Here is a 25934-nt window from a genome sequence, read left to right as displayed (position 1 = left end):
ATGCACATTCCTCAATTGTTTTTCAGAAACCAGACCCCAATCAGATGGAGAGTGATGACCATAAGCACTCAGTCCACAGACCAGTTGGAGCCTGAACATTGATAATTTGTGGCATATCTGGTTACTTCCAACTCACCACTCAGAGAACTGTGCACCAGCTCATGTTCCCCAAAATACTCTCCCTCATCTTGCCATCACAGTCCCTTCCCTGAAAGCACTCAGAGAGTTCAGGTCTTTTGAGCTTTGGCCACTCTGTATTCTTTGTTTGGAACCTTGCAATAAATGTAATCAGTTCAGTTCAGTTCAGTTCAGTCACTCAGTCGTGTCCGACTCTCCGCGACCCCATGAATCACAGCACGCCAGGCCTCCCTGTCCATCACCAACTCCCGGAGTTCACTCAAACTCATGTCCACAGAGTCGGTGATGCCATCCAGCCATCTCATTCTCCGTCGTCCCCTTCTCCTCCCACCCTCAACCTTTCCCAGCATCAGAGTCTTTTCCAGTGAGTCAACTCGTCGCATGAGGTGGCCAAAGTATTGCAGTTTCAGCTTTAGCATCAGTCCCTCCAATGAACATCCAGGATTGGTCTCCTCTAGAATGGACTGGTTGGATCTCCTTGCAGTATAAGGGACTCTCAAGAGTCTTCTCCAACACCACAGTTCAAAAGCATCGATTCTTCGGCGGTCAGCCTTCTTCACAGTCCAACTCTCACATCCATACATGACCACGGGAAAAACCATTGCCTTGACTAGACGGACCTTGGTTGGCAAAGTAATGTCTCTGCTTTTTAATATACTATCAAGGTTGGTCATAACTTTCCTTCCAAGGAGCAAGCGTCTTTTAATTTCATGGCTGCAATCTTGAGAAACCTGTATGCAGGTCAGGAAGCAACTGTTAGAACTGGACATGGAACAACAGACTGGTTCCAAATAGGAAAAGGTGTACGTCAAGGTTGTATATTGTCACCTTGCTTATTTAACTTATATGCAGAGTACATCATGAGGAACGCTGGGCTGGAAGAAGCACAAGCTGGAATCAAGATTGCCGGGAGAAATATCAATAACCTCAGATATGCAGATGACACCACCCTTATGGCAGAAAGTGAAGAGGAACTCAAAAGCCTCTTGATGAAAGTGAAAGAGGAGAGTGAAAAGGTTGGCTTGAAGCTCAACATTCAGAAAACAAAGATCATGGCATCTGGTCCCATCACTTCATGGGAAATAGATGGAAAAACAGTGGAAACAGTGTCAGACTTTTTTGGGCTCCAAATAAATGTAATACTTTCCTCCAAAAAGTACAGCAGATTGGTTTGGCAGCACATCATGTCACTGGACCCAAGTTCGGTTCGGTAACAAGTTTTCCCCCAAGAACAAACCAGAGACAAAGATTTATGTACAGGTAGGTTTTTTAGGTGATCTCAGAGAGCACAAGTGAGAAAATGGTCAGAGTGAGAAAGGAACAAAGGAAAACCCAATAGAGTCTTCATTATCAAGGGGCCTACCACAAGGACAAGGTGCTTGATCAAAAGGATGCTGCAAATACTGAATGAATATTCAAAACTGTAAAAGAAAAATTAGGAAGGACTTTTACTTTTATCTATTGAAATATCTCAAGTATTTTTTCTGTTGCTTGTGAAAACATGGTTTGACATATATTCTTTCCTCAATGTTTCATATTTGATCAACTAAATAAGAGAAAATGAGACTGGGGATATCTGAAGGAGAAATAGTGATTAGCCTGAGAGATGTATGATACAGTAGTTAACAGCATATACTTTGAAGTTACACAAACTTGGTTTTGAAACTGATTATATATACACTTATTAATGGGGCCATTGGACATACAGTTTCCTCATTTGCAAAATAAATATATTATCACAAATTTTGTAGTGTTATTATTGTGCTAATTAAATGATATGATATATGTAAATATCTTAACCCAATCTGGCTCATAGTAAATATTCCTGCTTGATTTTACTGCTTCAAGAGATAAAATGTGCCTTAGGCAGAGTAAAGAACGGCAACAGTTGAAAAATAGTTTGCACACTGATCTCTTAGATTTAGTCTAGCTAATCTACATTTTTTAAGTATTCTATGTGTTCCTATTGAATAAAAATGAGATATTCTTTTCCTAATTTGAATACCAAGATTTTTTAGTTATGCATAGACCTCTTCATATATACACTACATCCAAACTAGGTGCATAGTTGATTTTCCAGAGTTATATCAGAAATTGAAGTATAATATGACCCTATTTTGTGATATTTCTGCATTAATTAGATCATCATCTAAAGAAAAAAAGAAATACAAGAGTGCCACTCTTTCATTATTTCTAATTTGGTTTTATTTAAAAACAATCTCCACCATACTCTTTGGGATTCTATGGCAGTATATTAACTCCAAAAAGACAATTACTATCTTCTAAATCAGAAGTTGACAAACTACAGCTCACTGATCAAATCTAGCTTTCTCTTATGTTAATAAAGTTTTATTGGAATATAGCAATATTCATTTATTTAGATGATCTCATAAATCATCAAATGCAATGCCTTTTGATTTGCCAATGAGAATAATAATATACCAAGCAGGCTAGAACATTCACTCAAAGTTACAGGGCAAGTCAGTGACAGAAGACCTAGTGCCCAGTTTCCTCTTTGGTATTTCAATGCATTCCAATTTGAAAGCAAGTATACCCTTTTAATTAATGGGGATGACATACACAACCTATGGTTCCTCAGAAGTTTGAGTTAATTTATAAAAAACAAAGCCTGCTTTTCTTCATGCAATTTTGTCAAATATTAATAAAATAAAAAGTGAAATGCATTGAAAGTACTAAATTATGGTCTCCTTGTTTGGGCAGTCTCCCTCCAAAAATAACAAAATATACCTAAAGGCATATATCTGTATAGCTGATAGCAAAATCAATAGAGAAGAAATATTATATTGCATAGAAATGTGGGAATTTTAATGAAATTTCTGACATTTACAAATTATGACATTTATTTTAATCTTTCAAATTAACTTAGCCCTTAGCTTTTAATATAAAAATGAAATGAAATAATCTGAAGCTATAAACAGAAAAACAAAATTGATCAAAGAGGATCATCAAGGAAACTAATGTGACTGTTTACTAAAATCTCACAATACAGAACTTGCAGCACTTAAATTCTAGAAACAGAGGTTTTTTACCTGTTCTGCCGTTAGCTTCAGTGACTTTTGCAGAAAGGCATTCCTTTCTGTATACCTCAAGTTCTTCAAAGAAATGTTGCTGCTGCTGCTGCTGCTAAGTCGCTTCAGTTGTGTCCGACTCTGTGCGACCCCATAGATGGCAGCCCACCAGGCTCCCCCTTCTCTGGGATTCTCCAGGCAAGAGTAATAGAGTGGGTTGCCATTGCCTTCTCCACTTCAAAGAACTATTAGAGAGTAAACGAAAGTAGCAGCTATATTGTGTAGACAAGTAATATCCTTGGACATTTACTGCCTAAAGGCATAACATGAGAGAGAGGAGTTGGTTTAAACCAGGTGACCACTGGTTTATCTTAACAACTATTTTGTTGCTATTGTTCAGTCACTAAGTCATGTCTGACTCTTTGTGACCCAATGGACTACAGCCAGGCTCCTCTGTCCTCCACTAGCTTGAGTAAGCTAAAATTCATGTCCTTTGAAAAAACAAATATCTACATTCTAGTGCTACACTGGACTCTCCAGGTGGAGATGGATAAATGTGTAAACTAACAATTTCCCTAACACCACCATCATAAAATGATGCATTAAGGTTTGCTAGTTAGTGGCCAAAATTGATAAAAAATATTTTAATTTTCCTGCTTTGGTCTTGTCATCTGGGCACCAGGAAGGTAACATATTAGTCAAGGTTTATCATAGATTTTAAAATGAACACGCTGACAAAAATGGACATAGATGTACTAACAAACACACACATGCCATTGCATTAATACATGATGGGACATGTTAATTATAAAATGATGTAGATTATCATTCTTTCCCTTTAGTAGAGTATCAATAAGTCAAATAATCAGAAATGAAGCTTATTAAATCAGAGATAAGAAAATTGATCACTTGATTTGTCCATTCTACTCTATGGATGCGCCTAAAGACCTGGAAGATACACATGTATGAAGGGTTGTGGAATCCATTTAACAGATAGTACCATCCAAACCTTACTGCCAAATTCAGACTTAAATTGAAGAAAGCAGGGAAAACCAATAGACCATTCAGGTATGACCTAAAACAAATGACTACACAGGGAAGTAAGAAATAGATTTAAGGGACTAAATCTGATAGAGTTCCTGATGAACTATGGATGGAGGTTTGTGACACTGTACAGAAGACAAAGAGCAAGACCATCCCCATGAAAAGGAAATGCAAAAAAGCAAAATGGCTGTCTGAGGAGGCCTTACAAATAGCTATGAAAAGAAGAGAAGCGAAAAGCAAAGGAGAAAAGGAAAGATATAAGCATCTGAATGCAGAGTTCTAAAGAATAGTAAGAAGAGATAAGAAAGCCTTCCTCAGCGATCAATGCAAAGAAATAGAGGAAAACAAAACAATGGGAAAGCCTAGAGATATCTTCAAGAAAATTAGAGATACGAAGGGAATATTTCATGCAAAGATCGGCTCGATAAAGGACAGAAATGGTATGGACCTAACAGAAGCAGAAGATATTAAGAAGAGGTGGCAGGAATACACAGAAGATCTTCACGGCCCAGATAATCACAATGGTGCAATCACTCACCTAGAGTGAGACATCCTGGAATGTGAAGTCAAGTGGGCCTTATAGCGCATCACTACGAACAAAGCTAGTGGAGTTGATGGAATTCCAGTTGAGCTATTTCAAATCCTGAAAGATGATGCTGTGAAAGTGCTGCACTCAATATGCCAGCAAATTTGGAAAACTCACCAGTGGCCACAGGACTGGAAAAGGTCAGTCTTCATTCCAATCCCAAAGAAGGCAATGCCAAAGAATGCTCAAACTACTGCACAATTGCACTCATCTCACATGCTAGTAAAGTCATGCTCAAAATTCTACAAGCCAGGCTTCAACAATATGTGAACTGTGAACTTCCAGATATACAAGCTGGTTTCAAAAAGGCAGAGGAATCAGAGATCAAATTGCCAACATCTTCTTGATCATGGAAAAAGCAAGAGAGTTCCAGAAAATCATCTATTTCTGCTTTATTGACTATGACAAAGCCTCTGACTGTGTGGACCACAATAAACTGGAAAATTCTGAAAGAGATGGGAATACCAGACCACCTGACCTGCCTCTTGAGAAACCTATATGCATGTCAGGAAGCAACAGTTAGAATTGGACGTGGAACAACAGACTGGTTCCAAATAGGAAAAGGAGTGCGTCAAGGTTGTACATTGTCACCCTGCTTATTTAACTTATATGCAGAGTACATCATGAGGAACGCTGGGCTGGAAGAAGCACAAGCTGGAATCAAGATTGCTGTGAGAAATATCAATAACCTCAGATATGCAGATGACACCACCCTTATGGCAGAAAGTGAAGAGGAACTCAAAAGCCTCTTGATGAAAGTGAAAGAAGAGAGTGAAAAAGTTGGCTTAAAGCTCAACATTCAGAAAACTAAGATCATGGCATCTGGTCCCAACACTTCATGGGAAATAGATGGGGAAACAGAGGAAACATTGTCAGACTTTATTTCTATGGGCTCCAAAATCACTGAAGATGGTGATTTTAGAAGACGCTTACTCCTTGGAAGGAAAGTTACAACCAACCTAGATAGCATTTTAAAAAGCAGAGACATTACTTTGCCAACCAAGGTCTGTCTAGTCAAGGCTATGGTTTTTCCAGTGGTCATGTATGGATGTGAGAGTTGGACTGTGAAGAAAGCTGATCACCGAAGAATTGATGCTTTTGAACTGTGGTGCTGGAGAAGAGTCTTGAGAGTTCCTTGGACTGCAAGGAGATCCAACCAGTCCATCCTAAAGGAGATCAGTCCTGGGTGTTCTTTGGAAGGATTGATGCTGAAGCTGAAACTCCAATACTTTGGCCACCTCATGCGAAGTATTATTGACTCATTGGAAAAGACCCTGATGCTGGGAGGAATTTGGGCAGGAGGAGAAGGGGACGACAGAGGATGAGATGGCTATGGCATCACCAACTCATGGACATGAGTTTAGGTAAACTCCAGGAGTTGGTGATGGATAGAGAGGCCTGGCATGCTGCAATTCATGGGGTCACAAAGAGTCGGAGACGACTTAGCGACTGAACTGAACTGAGCTGAACTGAACCAACTATTGTGAGTGACTTCACTTCACTCACTTCACTCACTTGATACTTTATCACTGGAGAAGGAAATGGCAACCCATTCCAGTATTCTTGCCTGGAGAACCCCATGGACAGAGGAGCCTGGCAGGTCATGGTCCATGGGGTCGCAGAGAGTCAGATAGAACTGAAATGACTGAGCACAAGCACCTCCTATTGTGGGAAGGAAGATAAAATATTCTGTTCTGATTTTACATCCCTAATGAATTAGTGCCAACACTAATACTTTGATCTCTTCTTTTGCTGCTGATGCTTAGTCACTTCAGTCGTGTCCGACTCTGTGTGACCCCATAGACGGAAGCCCACCAGGCTCCCCCGTCCATGGGTTTCTCCAGGCAAGAACACTGGAGTGGGTTGTCATTGCCTTCTCCATTGATCTCTTCTAGGTCTGTATAAATGTTATGACAACTCTGAAACCAGTGTGAGAGTTTATTCACAGTTTGCCTCTCATTTTATCAAAGCCATTGAACTCAATTTACATGAAGGAATTCTAGAGAGACTCTCCATGGACTTCTGTAAGAGACCACCAAAGATGCCATTCCTATGGATGAACCAACTATGACTAGCACATATGTGAAATGAAGAGAAACTAATGGCTTTATAGTGTAAACACCTACTATAAGATATATTTTGCCTTCAGTTCAGTTCAGTTCAGTCTCTCAGTCGTGTCCAACTCTTTGTGACCCCATGAATCACAGCACGCCAGGCCTCCCCATCCATCACCAACTCCTGGAGTTCACTCAAATTCATGTACATTGAGTCGGTGATGCCATCCAGCCATCTCATTCTCTGCCGTCCCCTTCTCCTCCTGCCCCCAATCCCTCCCAGCATCAGAGTCTTCTCCAGAGAGTCAACTCTTCGCATGAGGTGGCTAAACTATTGGAATTTCAGCTTTACCATCAGTCCTTCCAATGAACACCCAGGACTGATCTCCTTTAGAATGGACTGGTTGGAATATTTTGCCTTAAGAGATAATTAAAAATGCAATTCATAGGTAACTAAAATTTAAAAATATAAAAATGCAATTAATCATCTTTCTTGGAAGTAAAAACCTGCATTTGGAGAGTTGAAAGCATCACAAAATTCTAAACAAAGGCTTTAAATACTATTTAGCAGGTAGAGATATCTGTATCTTATAAAGCGAACTTGTATATGCTTCAAGACACAGTATGAATATTTTATAGTGAAAGGTAGAATAAGAAGGGGTAGTGCATTAATCAAGAATAATTTATTGTCTAAATGCCTCCATGACAGACAGCATAACACTGTAAGTACATATTATGCACTCCAAGCTGTTTCAACAGTAATAGAATACTTCTGTACTGAACTCTTCAGTGTGTAATAAATGTTATAAACATTACAGAGTATCAAGATTATCCACAGGCTGTTTGCCTATTTCAATGGAGTTTTAAAATTTTTTACTTATACTTTATATTTTATGAGCAGAAAGCTCTGCAAGCCAAGTGAGTTACCAACCATTTATATCTCTGATAATCTTAATATTAGAATAATAAATGCAGCCCAGCATGACTGATGATTATGCAACAAACAGATTAGTTCACCATTGTACTGACAGATAATTTTGTTCCCATTATGTGTAAGGTCTCATTTTAAACAATTATTATCTTATAAGTTGGTCCTCGGATTATTTTAAAGGAAGAAAAGAGTATTAGACAAGTTATTTGGATTTACTCAGGTAACAATATGCAATGTCATTGCTAGAATGAGAACTTGAAAAGTAACATTTCAAGATAAACATTAAATTTTTCTTCAGGCTGTACTTTCACATTGTGCTCTTATGTTAATCCTATCTTTATTTAAAATCAGTCACTGATGTCAGAAGAGACATTCAAGTACATTCCGTCATCCTTCTTATTTATGTTACAATTGATGTAAAAAAGAAAATCTTCATATGGATTGGGATTTGGAGAGAGAATAAATAATTTTTCTCACTAACTGTAATTTCTTAGGTTTTTCTCCTTGGGTTACCATGGTTTATTAACAGAAATATAAGTAGACACTTATTCTGTTATCAGTAGTATGACATGATAAAAAGTGGTTACTTATATCTGGCTTGGTCTTATGTTTAAGAGACAAAAGCACTCCAGTACTCTGAGATGGCACAGTTAATACTTCTTCTCCAAAATACTGTGTTCTCTAGTTGCTATCTTTATTCTGCTACCTACTGCAGGATAAAGATACAACTAGAGGACAGAGGGTATAAGAGGACCACATGAGAAAGGAGGCTGACTTGGTGTTTGGGGTGAAAATATCACCTGTTTTCATTACACTCTCTTCTTTTTAAGAGAATTTAAGGAGATCCAACCAGTCCATTCTAAAGGAGATCAATCCTGGGTGTTCATTGGAAGGACTGATGCTAAAGCTGAAACTGCAATACTTTGGCCACCTACCTCATGCGACGAGTTGACTCACTGGAAAAGACTCTGATGCTAGGAAAGGTTGGGGGCAGTAGGAGAAGGGGATGACCGAGAATGAGATGGCTGGATGGCATCACCGACTCTGTGGACATAAGTTTGAGTGAACTCCGGGAGTTGGTGATGGACAGGGAGGCCTGGCGTGCTGTGATTCATGGGGTCGCGGAGAGTCGGACACGACTGAGCGACTGAACTGAACTGAACTGAACTGAACCAGTCCATTCTAAAGGAGATCAATCCTGGGTGTTCATTGGAAGGACTGATGCTGAAGCTGAAACTCCAATACTTTGGCCATCTCATGCGACGAGTTGACTCAATGGAAAAGAGTCTGATGCTAGGAGGGATTGGGGGTGGGAGGAGACGGGGATGACAGAGAATGAGATGGCTGGATGGCATCACCGACTCAATGGATATGAGTTTGAGTGAACTCCAGGAGTTGGTGATGGACAGGGAGGCCTGGCGTGCTGTGATTCATGGGGTTGCACAGAGTCGGACACGACTGAGCGACTGAACTGAACTGACTGAACTGAAGGTTCAACAGGCCAACATGAACTGCTGTCTCAAGATAATGTGATATTATTCTATACAGTGTCTATCAGATAGAAATAAAAACTGTTTCTGATATTTTTAAATACAAAGATGTAGAGGACAAAGAAGATGAGAGGGGAGAAAGAAGTTTGAGGTTGGAGTTTGAATTGAAATAGTTGTTTTATCTGCTTAATGGTGTGTGTTCTGTCCCTTCAGTCATGTCCAACTCTGTGCAGCCCTATGGACTCTAGCCCACCAGGCTCATCTGTCCATAGGATTCTCCAGGCAGGAATACTGGAGTGGGTTACCATGCCCTCCTCCATGACATCCTCCCAACCCAGGGATTGAACCTATGTGTCTTATGTCTCCTGCATTGGCAGGTAGGTTCTTTACCACTAGTGCCACCTGGTTCAGTTCAGTTCAGTCGCTCAGTCATGTCCGACTCTTTGCAACCCCATGAATCACAGCACGCCAGGCATCCCTATCCATCACCAACTTCTGGAGTCTACTCAAACTCATGTCCATCGAGTCAGTGATGCCATCTAGCCATCTCATCCTGTGTCATCCCCTTCTCCTCCTGCACCCAATCCCTCCCAGCATCAGGGTCTTTTCCAGTGAGTCAACTCTTCGCATGAGGTGGCCAAAGTATTGGAGTTTCAGCTTTAGCATCAGTCCTTTCAATGAACTAAACCCCCTTTAATGGTATTAGAATTCAATTCAGTATTATGTGATTTTGTGAGGTCCAACTATCTAAACTGTTGGCTCTTGATTACATATTTTACTAAGTTTTTCTGGTTTGCATAAACCAATCCATTACATGGTCTGTTTTTAACCAATGCTACAATTTAACAAATTTTATTTATTATAATTTTCTTATTTTTCATAAACAAATATTGAAATAGTTTCAAATATATTGAGAAACCAGAGAGATAAATCCTTTGGTGGTTATTTAAATCTCTGGGGTCTCCAAAATACTCTAAAAATACTATAAATCCATTTCCTTTGATCTCCATATTTTTGTTACTATGGCTTTATCAGTGGGTGATTATGATGGCTTTTAAAAATACAGTTACAGTTTCTAATTTTGCTTCAGACCAACCTAATGTGTCCACAGAAAAACAGAATAAACAAATATATACAGTTCTGTATTCAGAACCAAGTTTACATAGGGTTATCAGAGAAAGATGTTGTTTAAATTGTAGCTGGATGCTGCTGACATGATTTTGCATAAATCACTAGTAGAGCCCAGCTACAACTTAAGCAACATCTTTCTTTGATAACCCTATATAAACTTGGTTCTTCCTTCTTAATATCTAAAAGGATAGAACTCTACTTGTCTATGGCTCTTACCATAATTTATACTCATATATGTAATCATATTCATGTTTGTATATACCTGTATACATATTTATATTTGCTTCATAATATCTATATTTCTTTAAATAATTATTTTCTTACCCCCCTTCCAAACACACACAAAGAGAGGGAATTCATGAGCGCAAATTTCCTACCTATTTCATTTAACAGCACTTATTAAAGGATCAAAAATACTTATTAATAAGTCTAATTATAATAGAGCTATTTATCTATGAAATTAACTTTGTGTCAAAAGAAAGTATATCAAAAACTAAGCAATTTCAGCTTTTGTAGTTATCTTTCTTTCCCTATCTAAAATAAGATTGACAAAATAATATTTTAAAAATTATTTGATTTCCTCTTTGTATTAATAGTTTTGATCTTTCAAGAATAACACACAGTTTAAATATTTTTAATCATTAGCCTTCTATACAATGAATAATGAACTTTGTTAAATGAGTAACTTAATGCTTCAGGCTAGGACTTTACTAAGGACTACGAGGAATACAGCCCTAATCAGTTTCTGTTCTTTAATTTTTATTTTTTAATTGGTGGAAAATTGCTTTCAAGGAGATTACAGTTAGGGAGACCAGTTTTAACATTTTGTGAGATGTTCACTTAACAGAACAGCTCCCACAGAGTTGTACTATATACAGAGAATACATGGGTAAGTTGGAAAGACAGGTCTCAAGAAAACATTTTTACACTGATAGACCATATGAGCAAACTGTTTTGGATGGATAATTTAACTCACTGAATTAAACAGATCTATTTAAATTACATATTTAACTAAAACTGAAAGAAAATGGGTAGTTCTATTTCCCAAAACTATGGACACAATTTTGTGTTAAATATTTTTCTCTCAGGTTATTAAAGTTCTTAATTAAGTACAAGCGAATTAAATTTAAGGAAACCCAAAAGAGTTTAGTTAGAGATTTTATAAAGTATGTTAGTAGTTGTTTCAAGGTCAGAGACTGTAATATAGAGAAGTGATTTTTCCTCATGTATTACAACTCCCTTTACTTTTAGACACTCTTTGCCCCCTTAATCTCTGCATGTCTCATGAATCACAATTCACTGTTTGAGCTTATTAATTAATTTAAAAATAGAAATAAACTATTTTAGAATCAGATGAATGATTCTTACCTTTCCCTGTTATTTCTATGTGCTTTAAGAAATAGAAAATAAAAATCTCATGCATCTCATTTAAGTGTCCAGTGTTCTTCTGAGCCCATTGTTTATTTGAAAATAAGGCAAAATACTGAGAGGATTTTTTTAAATCACTGAGAAGAAATTTTCACTATTCTCTTGTCATTGCTTTAGGTGCTGTCTTATAGTACCTACGTATTTCTGTCTTCTCTCTATTTTCCCACTATTTTCAAGGTTCCCAGCAGATGCAATTCACAAAGGTGAGAAACATTTATTAGATAGTTATTCGAATAGCCTTGTCATCCCTCAGAGAAATCTTTCTGGTTCAGTAGAAGCAATCTATGATTGAAAGAAAGAGACTTTGAATCTCGCTTTGGCTAAAAATGTCACTACAGGAAAATCATTAATCAATCTGTCTCAATTAATTTAATCTCATAGGAAAATGATATCTTTTTTAAGCACAAAATATCTAGCTAAATATGGTCAAATGATCATGAATCTTGTTGAAATCTTTGACAAATAAAGAGTAAGGTATAACTCATGTGAGTCAAGAAACAACATATAGAACATTTTAATTTAGAATGAATAGAAAAATAGGAACTTTTTTATAATTAAAAGAAAAAGATTTCATTAGTATCTCAAGGGTTTTTCTTTATTTGAATTTTTTAATGTGAGTGAATGGAAAATTTTGAGTAAAATATTGATTAATGTTAGATTGAAATTGGAAATCAGATCCATGAAAAAGTAAAGCAAATGTTAGAGGGAAATATATTTAGAGTAAAAAACAGAAAGTCAGGAAAAGTATTCTCTTGATATTTAAAGGCATGATTTTTCTTATAATTACAAGTTTGTGTTTAGGACTTCTGTAGTCCTCATCACCATCTTTGTTATAAAAGACAGGTATAGGCAAATGAAGTGAAGTGAAGTGAAGTGAAGTCGCTCAGTCATGTCCAACTCTTTGCAACCCCATGGATTGTAGCCTACAAGGCTCCTCTGTCCATGGAATTTTCCAGGCAAGAGTACTGGAGTAGGTTGCCATTCCCTTCTCTAGGGAACCTTCCCATATGAGAATATGCAAAACATCGTAGATTTATTTAGTGACAGCTCTACAAATAGGAATCCCAGAGGTTAGCCCCCCAAAATGCTTTGAGGATACATCAGATAACCCCCATGTCTACTAAGGGGAAGAAAATGGGAAATAATTACAAATTACTACTAGATCTCTCCCAGACTACTGTAATAATCTCCCATCTGGTCTTTGCACATTAATTTCTCTAAAATATAACTTAAATTGTGTTACTTCCTTGCTTAAAGACAATATTCAGTAGTTTCCCTTGCCTTTAGGGATAAAAGCCAACTTCTATTCATGACCTACAAAGCTTTGCATAATAAGGCTCTTGCTTATATTTCCAATTTTGTCTTATCCCTTTCTTCTATCATTCAATATATTTCATTCCCATTGTACTACCATGAGTTCATATAGTGCACCAACCTGGTTCAATCAAAATGTTTCAGCACATGCATGTTCCTCTGCCTGGAGTGCTCCTTCAACCACTCTTCATATGACTCCTTCTCATCCTCTAGATCTGAGTTGAAGTCTCATCTTCTAAGGACTTTCTTGAGGTGTCCTTTATTTAACTGGACAAGTTAGATTTACTTCATAATAACTACTCCAATGACATTTTAAAACAATAGCTGTTTGTAGTTCATGATCCTTTCAGTAAAGTATTTTGGCTGAGCTCAGCTAGGCATGTTCTCCTGGTCAGATCATTCATTCAGCGCATTCAACTGTGTGTCATTAAGAACTAGGAAGACTAAACCATGTGGTTTCTTACATTGTAGAAGTCTAGGCCAATTTGTTCACATAATGAAAAGGCAGGTTACTATGCACATGTGTGCATATGTTTTTGTGTATTTGTAGCAGAGAGAGAGGAGAAGGAAATGGCAACCCACTCCAGTATTCTTGTCTGGAGAATCCCAGGGATGGGGGAGCCTTGTGGGCTGCCGTCTGTGGGGTCGCACAGAGTTGGACACGACTGGAGCGACTTAGCAGCAGCAGCAGCAGAGAGAGAGAGTCAGAGAAACTCAGAAGAATGCTAGGCTTCTTGAGGCTAGTGCTCAGAGCAGGCACACTGTCATCTCTACCACAGTTCATTGTTCAAGTCACCAGACAGTGCAGAATCAAGGGGAGAGGAAACAGACTTCAGCTTTTAACAATAGAAGCTACTGTGTCATATTGCAGGGCTGTGGAAACAGAAAGGATGGCCAACCGTGGCCATTTTTGCAGTTGACTACACTGTTATAAGTGAGAGAGTACCCTGTTAGTTCTTTTTATGATGTATAAGAAGGGCTTCCCTGGTGGCTCCATGGTAAAGAATCCTCCTATCAATACTGAAGACTTGGGTTTCATTTCTAATCCAAGAAGATCGCACATACCAAGGAGCACCTAAGCGAATGATCCACAATGAATGAGCCCACAGGCCACAACTACTGAAGCCCACATGCCCTAGAGCCTGTGCTCTGCAAGAGAAGGCCCACAGTGAGAGGCCCACACACCACAACTAGAGAGTAGCCTCCACTCACCACAACCAGAGAAAAGCCCACACAGCAATGAAGACACAGTACAGCCAAAAACAAAAATAAAATAATAATACATGTCAAATATGTTTCACCCAATTGATATTTGCTGGGTTATTGCCTGTTATTCCCTCTAGATTATAAACAATATGAGAGCAGAGGCTGTTTTCTCTTTATTAACATAGGACAGCCATGGGCTGGCATAATCTCTGGCAATACAATTGGCATTTAAAAAATACCCAAAATAACAACTAAAAAACAAAATAAGAGACCTCTGTAGGGAAGATTTCCCTTATACTTTTGCAAATATGAAGGTTTTGTTGAGGCTTATATGTCTGTCATATATTCACAATCTCAGTAACTAGGAATGGCATTAAAATGTATAATAGCAATGGAAGAAAGTTCTATCACAGCAACTGAAAAAGAAACTTGTAGAAGGAATGCATTGCCTTATTAACAGAATGGAGATGATTTACATTTGCTCTGTGCATTCAATGTGTCAGGCACTATGCTGATAAATTTGCCTACACAATCACTTGTCTGCAAAGCTAATGAGAGAGTAAAGGTGACCTAAGGGAGATAGCATGAATTCTCTACCTTGGGGATTGAAGCTAGTGCTATCTGGCAGGAATCTAGGAAAGGCTGGCACATACAGTATAGTAGAAAGAAATTACATAAAGAATGAATGCTAGTATGTAATTACCTAGGTCTCAATAAAACACATGGTTGCTGTCTAATCTAGATCTTGTTTGTAGGTAATTTGCCTCAATATATATTATAATTCCAGAATTTCAGCCCAATTACTGAAACACCCAAAATAGAATACATTTTAGAATCCATTAGTATTTAAGGATCCTAAATATACTTGAGATTTCATGAACTACAATTTTCAGATGAACCTTGGCATCAGAGAATACTGAGAATAAAATGCTATGACAGTTTCTCTACAGTACTTATTCCTTCATTCAGACCCCTCCAAAGTTGAGTTTAATATTTACAATGCCAATATATAGCTTGAGCATGAAAAAAATAATTATGAACTAATGATAAGACTCTGAAGCTAGGAAGGATTGGGAGCGGGAGGAGAATGAGATGGCTGGATGGCATCACCGACTCGATGGACATGAGTTTGAGTGAACTCCAGAAGTTGGTGATGGACAGGGAGGCCTGGTGTGTTGTGATTCATGAGGTCGCAAAGAGTCGGACACGACTGAGTGACTGAACTGAACTGAACTGAATGATAAGAAAAGTGCAATAAGGTAAATGAAACTTTTTCTTATAAAAATGGAATAACAATTATAATATTAATGCTATATTTATGAAGCACTGTGTGTTTTCAAAACTTTTCACACAGTTTAAAGCTCTTTGGCTAGTGAAATTCAGAATTAAAGAGGTTAAATAACTTGCATGAAGTCTACATGGTGTAAGTACAAATAAATTCAATGCTACTAATTTACAATCCAATGTCTTATGCTGGTTTCTGATTCAACAGCAAATATAGAAAGGCATTTACAAATAAATAAATAAAATTCATAGAATTCTTTGGCATAATACTTAACAAATTGCATGATCCTTGAGAGTATATTAAATTTCTGTTTAAACAGTCATTATTTATTAAAGAACACACAAACCAAACTATCAACAATTAAAAGATTAAAATACAGTTTTATTTTGCTTTATAATGATGCAAGCATGCTCAATTTATTTATCCCAGGTTCTTCAATCTCCCATCCTCTCTAGATTCCCCATTCTTCAATGTCTTCGTGCCAAAATTAAATTAGAACAAGAAGAAAAATTTTGTTTTTGTTAAAAACAAAATTAAAAATAGTCTTTCAAGAGGATAAAAGATGACCTTATTTCTTATGCTTCTATATTATTTTTCACAATAAATATGTAAATATTTTTAATGAGATATATATTTTAATAATCACAATAGAAATACAACCTCCTAAAAATATTAGTATTTTTGGATCATTAAGATTTTGCCACCATTTACTTACATATCTGAAAATAAGGTAAGCTTTCCTTTACTAAGCTGTGTCCTGGTCAGCCGTGCTTATTGGTATGAACTGAATTGTGCCCTCCTAAAATTCTTGTGTTAAAGCTGTAACCCCCACCACCTTAGAATGTGACTTTATTTGAAGATAGGGACTTCAAGGAGCAATTAAATGAGGACATATAAGTGAGCTCTAGTCCCATCTGACTGATGTTCTAATAAGAAGAGGAAATTTGGACACACATGAGAGACACCAGGGGTGTATGTATATAGAGATAAGTCATGTAAAGATGTGAAGACAGCAGAAAGGGAACCATCTGGAAGCCAAGGGCAGACCTCAGGAGACCCCAGACTGTGACATCTTGACCTTAAACTTCCAGCCTCTAGGACTGTGAGGAAATATTAATATTATCTCCAGTTTAAGCCACTGAGGTTGGAATATTTTGGTATGGCAGCGCTAGAAAATGAAAACATCCAATGTCAGCAAAAATATGTCTTAAGATCTGGCTGAAGGCAACTGGCTTCTACTGTAGGAGCAACAGTCATATATCGCTATACTTCTTGAGTCTAACAGAGCCTGTAAAGATGATAACCTTCTAGGAATCCGCTTCTATTCAGCTCTTTCTTCTTTGAAATGACTAACTAAAGACTCATCTATGTCCCTTCTACTAAGAATCTCCTGTCTGTCTGACTCCTGACAGATGATCACAAAAACAGAGCTTGTATCTGAGTAGACCCTCTGTTACACACTGCATGTGAAGTGTTGATCGCTCAGTTGTGTCTGACTCTTTGCAACCCCATGGGCTGGGGCTCACCAGGCTCTTCTGTCCGTGAGATTCTCCAGGCAAGAATACTGGCTGCTGCTGCTGCTTCTAAGTTGCTTCAGTTGAGTCCGACTCTGTGTGACACCATAGACATCAGCCCACCAGGCTCCTCTGTCCCTGGGATTCTCCAGGCAAGAACACTGGAGAAGTTTTCTATTTCCTTCCCCAAAATACTGTATACACTTCTAAGTTTTTTGACTGTTCCTTTGCACTGTGTTCAAATTGCCAACATCAGTTGGATCATGGAGAAAGCAAGAGAGTTCCAGAAAAATGTCTATTTCTGCTTTATTGACTATGCCAAAGCCTTTGACTGTGTGCATCACAATAAACTGTGGAAAATTCTGAAAGAGATGGGAATACCAGACCACCTGACCTGCCTCTTGAGAAACCTGTATGCAGGTCAGGAAGCAACAGTTAGAACTGGACATGGAACAACAGACTGGTTCCAAATAGGAAAAGGAGTATGGCAAAGTTGTATATTGTCACCCTGCTTATTTAACTTGTATGCAGAGTACATCATGAGGAACGCTGGGCTGGAAGAAGCACAAGCTGGAATCAAGATTGCCGGGAGAAATATCAATAACCTCAGATATGCAGATGACACCACCCTTATGGCAGAAAGTGAAGAGGAACTCAAAAGCCTTTTGATGAAAGTGAACGAGGGGAGTTAAAAAGTTGGCTTGAAGCTCAACATTCAGAAAACAAAGATCATGGCATCTGGTCCCATCACTTCATAGATGGAGAAACAGTGGAAACAGTGTCAGACTTTATTGTTTTGGGCTCCAAAATCACTGCGGATGCTGATTGCAGCCATGAAATTAAAAGACGCTTACTCCTTGGAAGGAAAGTTATGGCCAACCTAGATAGTATATTAAAAAACAGAGACATTACTTTGCCAACCTAGGTCCATCTAGTCAAGGCTATGGTTTCTGTGGTGGTCATGTATGGATGTGAGAGTTGGACTGTGAAGAAAGCTGATCACCGAAGAATTGATGCTTTTGAACTGTGGTGTTGGAGAAGACTCTTGAGAGTCTCTTGGACTCCAAGGAGATCCAACCAGTCCATCCTAAAGGAGATCAGTCCTGGGTGTTCATTGGAAGGACTGATGCTAAAGCTGAAACTCCAATCCTTTGGCCACCTCATGCGACGAGTTGACTCACTGGAAAAGACTCTGATGCTGGGAGGGATTGGGGGCAGGAGGAGAAGGGGATGACAGAGAATGAGATGGCTGGATGGCATCACCGACTCGATGGACACGAGTTTGAGTGAACTCCGGGAGTTGGTGATGGACAGGGAGGCCTGGTGTGCTGTGATTCATGGGGTCACAAAGAGTCGGACACGACTGAGTGACTGAACTGAACTGAACCTGCACTGTGTTCAGACTCACTCTATCATGCCAGCTTCCCATTCTTGGCTCTTTCTAGCAAGTGCACTCTTTGGTCATTGGCCAAAACTTTAGTCTTACCCAATAGATTTGATGACCAGCATATCAAAGATATCATTAATGGTGTAGGAGACTATGGCATAGAAGCAGCTCATGTGTTCCTCTGTACATAATGGTACTACTGGGGAGTGGCATTAATCCAGACGGAAATTGAACCTTTTGCCTACAGGTAACACATGGGCTTCCCTTGTGGCTCAGCTGGTAAAAAATCGCCTGCAATGCGGGAGACCTGGGTTTGATCCCTGAGTTGGGAAGATCCTCTGGAGAAGTATTCTGGCCTGGAGAACTCCATGGACTGTATAGTCCATGGGGTCACAAAGAGTCGGATACGACTAAGTAACATTAACTCACTCAACATGTGGCCAAAAGCTCAAGTTTCACATCACTACAGCACATGCTTTTACAGCATTTAGAGGACAAAAGTGTAGAAAATCATATTAAAGTTGTAACTTGCGTATCAGTATAAATGCAGGACTGATAAGCTATTCACGGTGATCTCAAATCTATACAATTCTAGGTGAAAGCAATGGAGAGGACAGCGGACCAGCACTTTCCTCTTTTACACTGTGATGCTTCTCCTTCCTCTTGGAGGAGGAAGAGAGATGATGATACTGGAGGGTTTTGTTTTTGGTTTTTTTTGTACTTTGATTTATACGTTGAGAAACCCCAAGGTATTTTGAGAGAAATGTAGTATATTTAATGTTGCCAGGGCACTTATTTGCCATTATATACTCCTGGAAAAGAAAAAGGAGGTGCAACTGGAGATTTGAAAGACACATTTTGAGCCTATCTCACAACCCTGAAAACATATGAGTCACTGATGTGAAGCAATTTTTATAAAAAACTAAATTTGTATGTAAAAGAACTTTTTTTTTTTTCTGAAACTGTGGCAAAGCTTCTGATCTGGATATAAACTAAAGAAGTATTAAAAGTGCTAGGGCTCCCCCTAATGATCATCAAACCAAAACAGGACTTTTTTTTTTTTTTTTTTTACAAAATACATTTGTTCACTCCTTTGGCAAATTATATTAAACATGCTAATCTACTCATGTCTCTTTGCTAAAAACATTCAGATTCCCTGGTGTTTGGGTTCTGAGTATCCCATAGGAATGTCAACCATAAATCCTGAAAACCTAATGTCTTCTCTACAAATCTGTTTCTCCCCTCTCCTGGTCATTTTACTAAGTTACCAAAGCCAGTAGATTGGAAGCCTTCTTAGTAACGGCCATATCCTCCTAAAAGGAAGATTATTCTCCCACCCTAAATTCTGATGTCTCTGTCCTAATTGAGAGTCATCAGCACAACCAATCTCAATAATCACAAAGTCCTTCTTGCTTTCCCCCTTACTTTGCTCTGTCATTCTCTGCTCCCCTAGATCTCTTCACTATCATCATATGTTACTCTCATTTATCTTCTCTTCAGATCTCTTCATATTGATACTCACTCAAAAATGTTCAATATCTGCCTTTTGTCCATGAGTGAGACCCTTGACCTGGCCAATCAAGATCTGATTTAAAGTACTTCCCTAATAACCACTGAAGATAAAAAGAGATTGTATTACTAATAGTGATATCTGTCGAATGATGGGGAATTGTCTTCACTGGTCCCTCATTTTTTTCAAAATTCCTTGTAAATTTTCCTGCTGCTGTAAAGGTGCTATCACCATGGGTTTCACAGGCATTTGTCTAATAGTAGTGAATGAATGAATGAAACCTACTGGTTCAGAAGGAGATGAGAATATATGAGCTTTTAGAGGACAATGAATAGCAATATTTTCCTCTAATTACTTTCTTGCATGGTATTCTTCAATAATAAGTTGATTTTTACACTTCAAAATGACATGTAGAGAATATGTGTTGCTTATGCTACCTAAATCTTAAGGATTTAAAAGCACCAATAACCATGTTTCACTGTCCTAGACTCATTTGTCTCACATCATATCTATATTAAAAAAATAAATAAATAAAGGTCTCACCATCACACGAAAGCCTTGAGCAGACACTGGTAAAACATTTGGAAGGTTTATGAAGCCTCATGTACCCTTAGTATCTGAATGACACAGTGATAATCTCTCATCTTTGCTTTGGATACTGGCTTGCATTTCTGTCAGGGAGGAAGTCCTTAGGTCTTATTTCAATATAATTACTATGGCAAGTTCTTAGTTTTATTTAGATGTAACTATCCCAAGTGGCGCTAGTGGTAAAGACTCTGTCTGCCAAAGAAGGAGACATAAGAGATGTGGGTTTGACCCCTGGGTTGGGAAGATCCCCTGGAGGAGAGCATGACAATCCACTCCAATATTTTGCTTGGAGAATTTCATGGACAGAGGAGCCTGGTGGGCTACAGTCCATGGGATCGCACAGAGTCCAACATGACTGAAGCAACTTGGCACAATAAACATGTAAATCACTGCAGATGCTGATTGCAGCCAGGAAATTAAAAGACGCTTACTCCTTGGAAGGGAAGTTATGACCAACCTAGATAGTATATTAAAAAGCAGAAACATTACTTTGCCAACAAAGTTCCGTCTAGACAAGGCTATGGTTTTTCCCGTGGTCATGTATGATGTGAGAGTTGGACTGTGAAGAAAGCTGATCGTCAAAGAATTGATGCTTTTGAACTGTGGTGCTGGAGAAGACTCTTGAGAGTCCCTTGGACTGCAAGGAGATCCAACCAGTCCATTCTAAAGGAGCTCAACCCTGGGTGTTCATTGGAAGGACGGATGCTAAAGCTGAAACTCGAATACTTTGGCCACCTCATGCGACGAGTTGACTCACTGGAAAAGACTCTGACGCTGGGAGGGATTGGGGTGGGAGGAGACGGGGACGACAGAGAAGGAGATGGCTGGATGGCATCACCGACTTGATGGACATGAGTTTGAGTGAACTCCAGGAGTTGGTGATGGACAGAGAGGCCTGGCGTGCTGTGATTCATGGGGTCGCAAAGAGTCGGACAGGACTGAGCGACTGAACTGAACTGAACTGAATATTAAGCAGTCAAAAGAACAGCATGTTTACCTAAAAGAGATATTCTTCAATGCAAACTGTTATTTTGACATTATTGTTTTAAAATATAGTAACAGTATACTGAAATTTAACCCTTTAACACACCCACACACAGAGACACACACATCACTAATAAATATTTCATACTTTGGAAAGAGAGTGTGAGAACTGGTTTTGGAGAAATCATGAACACCCCTAAATATAAGGCAAGCAATTAGGAACATTAAGACCATAAACAGGAGTCACTCAGAAAACTTATAAAAGTTTGAGTAAGGTTAAGCTCTGTAAAATAAAAAGTATTATTGCATTAATATTCATGAACACTGTCTTTTGCATTGCATTCTGGCTTTAGCTATAATTTTCCTCCCTCTGCCTCAGTCAAGGATTTTTTTTTTCTTTTTTTAAATTCTTCTGTGCCAGGGTTTGTGGGGAAAGAATATGAGGAGATTTAGAGAAAATTATAAACCAAGTCAATGATTAAGGATGACTAAGAAAGGGTTTTTCAGTAGTCTGGAGGAAACAGGCTCTGGTGTGCTCTTCAATTGCCTTTTATACAAACATGTTTTAAAGGAATAAATGATTTGGGATCGATGAACAGGGTGAATTTTGTTTACTGCATGTTTTTCCTAGACTTTGCCTCCACTGTGACCTTCCTCTCTATCCCTTCCCTTTCTCTGCTCCATTTTCCACTCTCCATATCTCTTCTCCCCCCCTCCTTTTTTCCTTCTTTCTTCTCTTCCCTTTTCTTATCCTCTCCTCTTTCTCCTTTGTTACTTCTATGTGTTGTAGATGTTGTATAAGAATTAGATGAATAATTTTACTTCCAGTTATTTGGATAAAATGTTGACGTATGGGTTACTCTCATATAACATAATGCTGCTTTTAACCATGTAAGCTATGTGTATACTTGAAAAGATACTTTTGCCTCCAGCCATGCATAGCAATCTGTTTGAAAAGAGACATATGAAGGTAATGACAGCTGTGGATTCTTTATCCAATAACCCATATGCAATATAACACAGCAAGGAAAATGTGGAGACTATTATAATGGAAGCTAGTAAATCATGCTAAAATATTTTAAGTGTATGTATTATTTAACCAAAACTTAAATCATAAATCCATGAAATTAAAAGATGCTTGCTCCTTAGAAGGAAAGCAATGACAAACTTAGCTAGCGTATTAAAAAGTAGAGACATCTCTTTGCCAACAAAGATATGTGTAGTCAAAGCTATGATTTTTCCTGTAGTCATGTATGAACGTGACAGTTGAACCACAAAGAAGGCTGAATGCCAAAGAATTTATGCTTTTGAATTGTGGTATTGGACAAGACTCTGAGAGTCCCTTGGACTGCAAGGAGATCCAACCAGTCCATCCTAAAGGAAATCAATCCTAAATATTAATTGGAAGGACTGATGCTGAAGCTGAAGAGCCAATACTTTGGCCACCTGATTCAAAGAACTGACTCACTGGAAAATACCGTGATGCTGGAAAAGAATGAAGGCAAAAGGAGAAAGGGGTGGCAGAGGAGAGGATGAGATGGTCAGATAGTATCACCAACTCAATGAACATTAATTTGAGCACATTCTGGGAGATAGTGGAGGACAGAGAAGCCTGGCATGCTGTAGTCCATGGGCTTGAAAAGAGTCAAAAACAACTTAGAGACTGAACAACAACAAATTACCTAGTTCAGTTCAATCACTCAGTCGTGTCCGACTCTTTGCAACCCCATGGACTGTCGCACTCCAGGCCTCCCTGTACATCACCAGCTCCTGGAGTCTACTCAAACTCATGTCCATTGAGTTGGTGATGCCATCCAACCATCTCGTTCTCTATCATCCCCTTCTCCTGTCTTCAATCTTTCCCAGCATCAGGGTCTTTTCAAATAAGTCAGCTCTTCACATCAGGTGGACAAAGTATTGGAGTTTCAGCATCAACATCAGCCCTTCCAATGAACATTCAGAACTGATTTCCTTTAGGATGGACTGGTTGGATCTCCTTGCAGTCCAAGGGACTCTCAAGAGTCTTCTCCAACACCACAGTTCAAAAACATTGATTCTTTGGCACTCAGCTTTCTTTATAGTCCAACTCTAACACCATATGTGACTACTGGAAAAAACCATAGCCTTGACCAGAAGGACCTTTGTTAGGAAAGTTATGTCTTGTCAGGGAATGTTTAGCAGTTGGATTCCTGTGTGCTGTTTCCTGTCCCTCTTGAGCCCTCTGTTCCTTATCGGTTCCTGATAGGAGCCAGTGGAGTGGCAAGCCACTCCCAGGACTGAAATCAAAGAAATGGGATTCTTGCATAGGATTTCCTTCATTAGCTTTTCCATATGGTGAAAGGGATTATCTACGACCCTCTTCTGATATGGATTGTCTTTTGGCTTTATGGACTCTATTACTCCTTGTTTCCTTGGTAACTTGTAAAGTCTGGTCTTTTGATCTTTATCTGAAGAAGCTAAATATGGTATATACATCCACACAGAATTCAATAAAGCATCCTTGTTCCACCAGAGACTTGGGTCACCGTGTCCTTCTTTCTCCCTCCCTCTCTCTCTCTCTCTTTCTTTCTTTCCCCTTCTTATCTTCGATTCTGAACCACCCAGTTCTGGTCCATTAAAGGACCCCAACAATGTCTCTGCTTTTTAATATGCTATCTAGGCTGGTCATAACTTTCCTGCCAGCATATTAAAAAGCAGAGACATTACTTTGCCAACAAATGTTCGACTAGTTAAAGCTATGATTTTTCCAGTAGTCAGAATTGCTTTATTATGGTACACAAATTTTTCTCCTTTTATGTCTATGAGAAAAGACCTCAACAGAGTATAAACACTTGAAGGATATAATAAATGTATGGCAGTTATTCATATCAAAATATCAGGAAATACTAATAACCCAAAGACAAAGTGTTAATAAAAACTACAATTATTAAAACATTTCATACCTGAGCATGTGAAGATATCTGGAGGAAGAGTAGTCTAGGGAAGGGAGCATGCTTTGACTGACCCAGAGCCAAGAACACTGTTGTGGTTTTCAAGGAATAGCAGAGTCAGCATTGACAGAGACAAGTACATCAGAAGACAGAGTAATTGAGGACAGAATGTTACTGGTAGCCAAGATATGTGAGGCTTAATGTGCTTTTTTAAATTAATTTTTAATATCAAGGAATGCATACCCATTTTGAAGTAAAGGAAAACAAAAAATATTTGGACTCAACAAACTTTGAGAAATCATGTTCAGCTGGATCCAGGGACTCACATTGTGTCTTTTTTTTTTTTTTTTCTTCTGTTTCCCTCTCTCTGATGACAATAATCTCTGCTTGTGCTATTGGACTGCTTTAATGAATCTTGAACGTGGTCAATAGCAATAGTTGTTGCTACCAGTTTAAAACTTCCATTAAAAAGAATTTGCTCCTGATGATAAAATATCATTACAATTGAAGTACTTCAACTAATTTTGCTTAATCATTTTCCCATTCCTTGAGACTGACTACTGGCAATTCCATGTAGTACTACACTGTGATTTAAGCCTAGATCACAAAAGAACCCCTGTATCCTGGGTGAGATGATAAGACTGACATCCATCAGAACCATATGGAATGACACAGATGAGTTTCCCCAATATAAGGGATACTGGGAAGACCTAATGAATCTATCAATTGGTACTTCAATTTCCCAGTCAATAGAGTAAAATAAGGTAAGTCTTTGGATTTAAATCTTGTCTCCTTTCCATCTGCAAGGACATTATTAAAGATAACTATGAACAAATCTAGTGGAGGTGATGGAATTCCAGATGAGTTATTTCAAATCCTGAAAGATGATGCTGTGAAACTGTTGCACTCAATATGCCAGCACATTTGGAAAACTCAGCAGTGGCCACAGGACTGGAAAAGGTCAGTTTTCATTCGAATCCCAAAGAAAGGCAATGCCAAAGAATGTTCAAACTATCACACAATTGCACTCATCTCACACGCTAGTAAAGTCATGCTCAAAATTCTACAAGCCAGGCTTCAACAACATGTGAACCGTGAACTTCCAGATATTCAAGCTGGTTTTAGAAAAGGCAGAGGAACCAGAGATCAAATTGCCAACATCTGCTTGATCATGGAAAAAGCAAGAGAGTTCCAGAAAATCATCTATTTCTGCTTTATTGACTATGCCAAAGCATAGTGTTCATCACAACAAACTGTGGAAATTTCTGAAAGAGAAGGGAATACCAGACCACCTAACCTGCCTCTTGAGAAACCTGTATGCAGGTCAGGAAGCAACAGTTAGAATTGGACGTGGAACAACAGACTGGTTCCAAATAGGAAAAGGA

This window comes from Moschus berezovskii, chromosome 12 (genome assembly GCF_049115385.1).
Source record: "Moschus berezovskii isolate FMDL1 chromosome 12, NW_MosBer_1.0, whole genome shotgun sequence".
Taxonomy (NCBI): Eukaryota; Metazoa; Chordata; class Mammalia; order Artiodactyla; family Moschidae; genus Moschus; species Moschus berezovskii.
The sequence above is the reverse complement of the archived record's forward strand: the minus strand, read 5'-3'. Positions refer to the sequence as shown.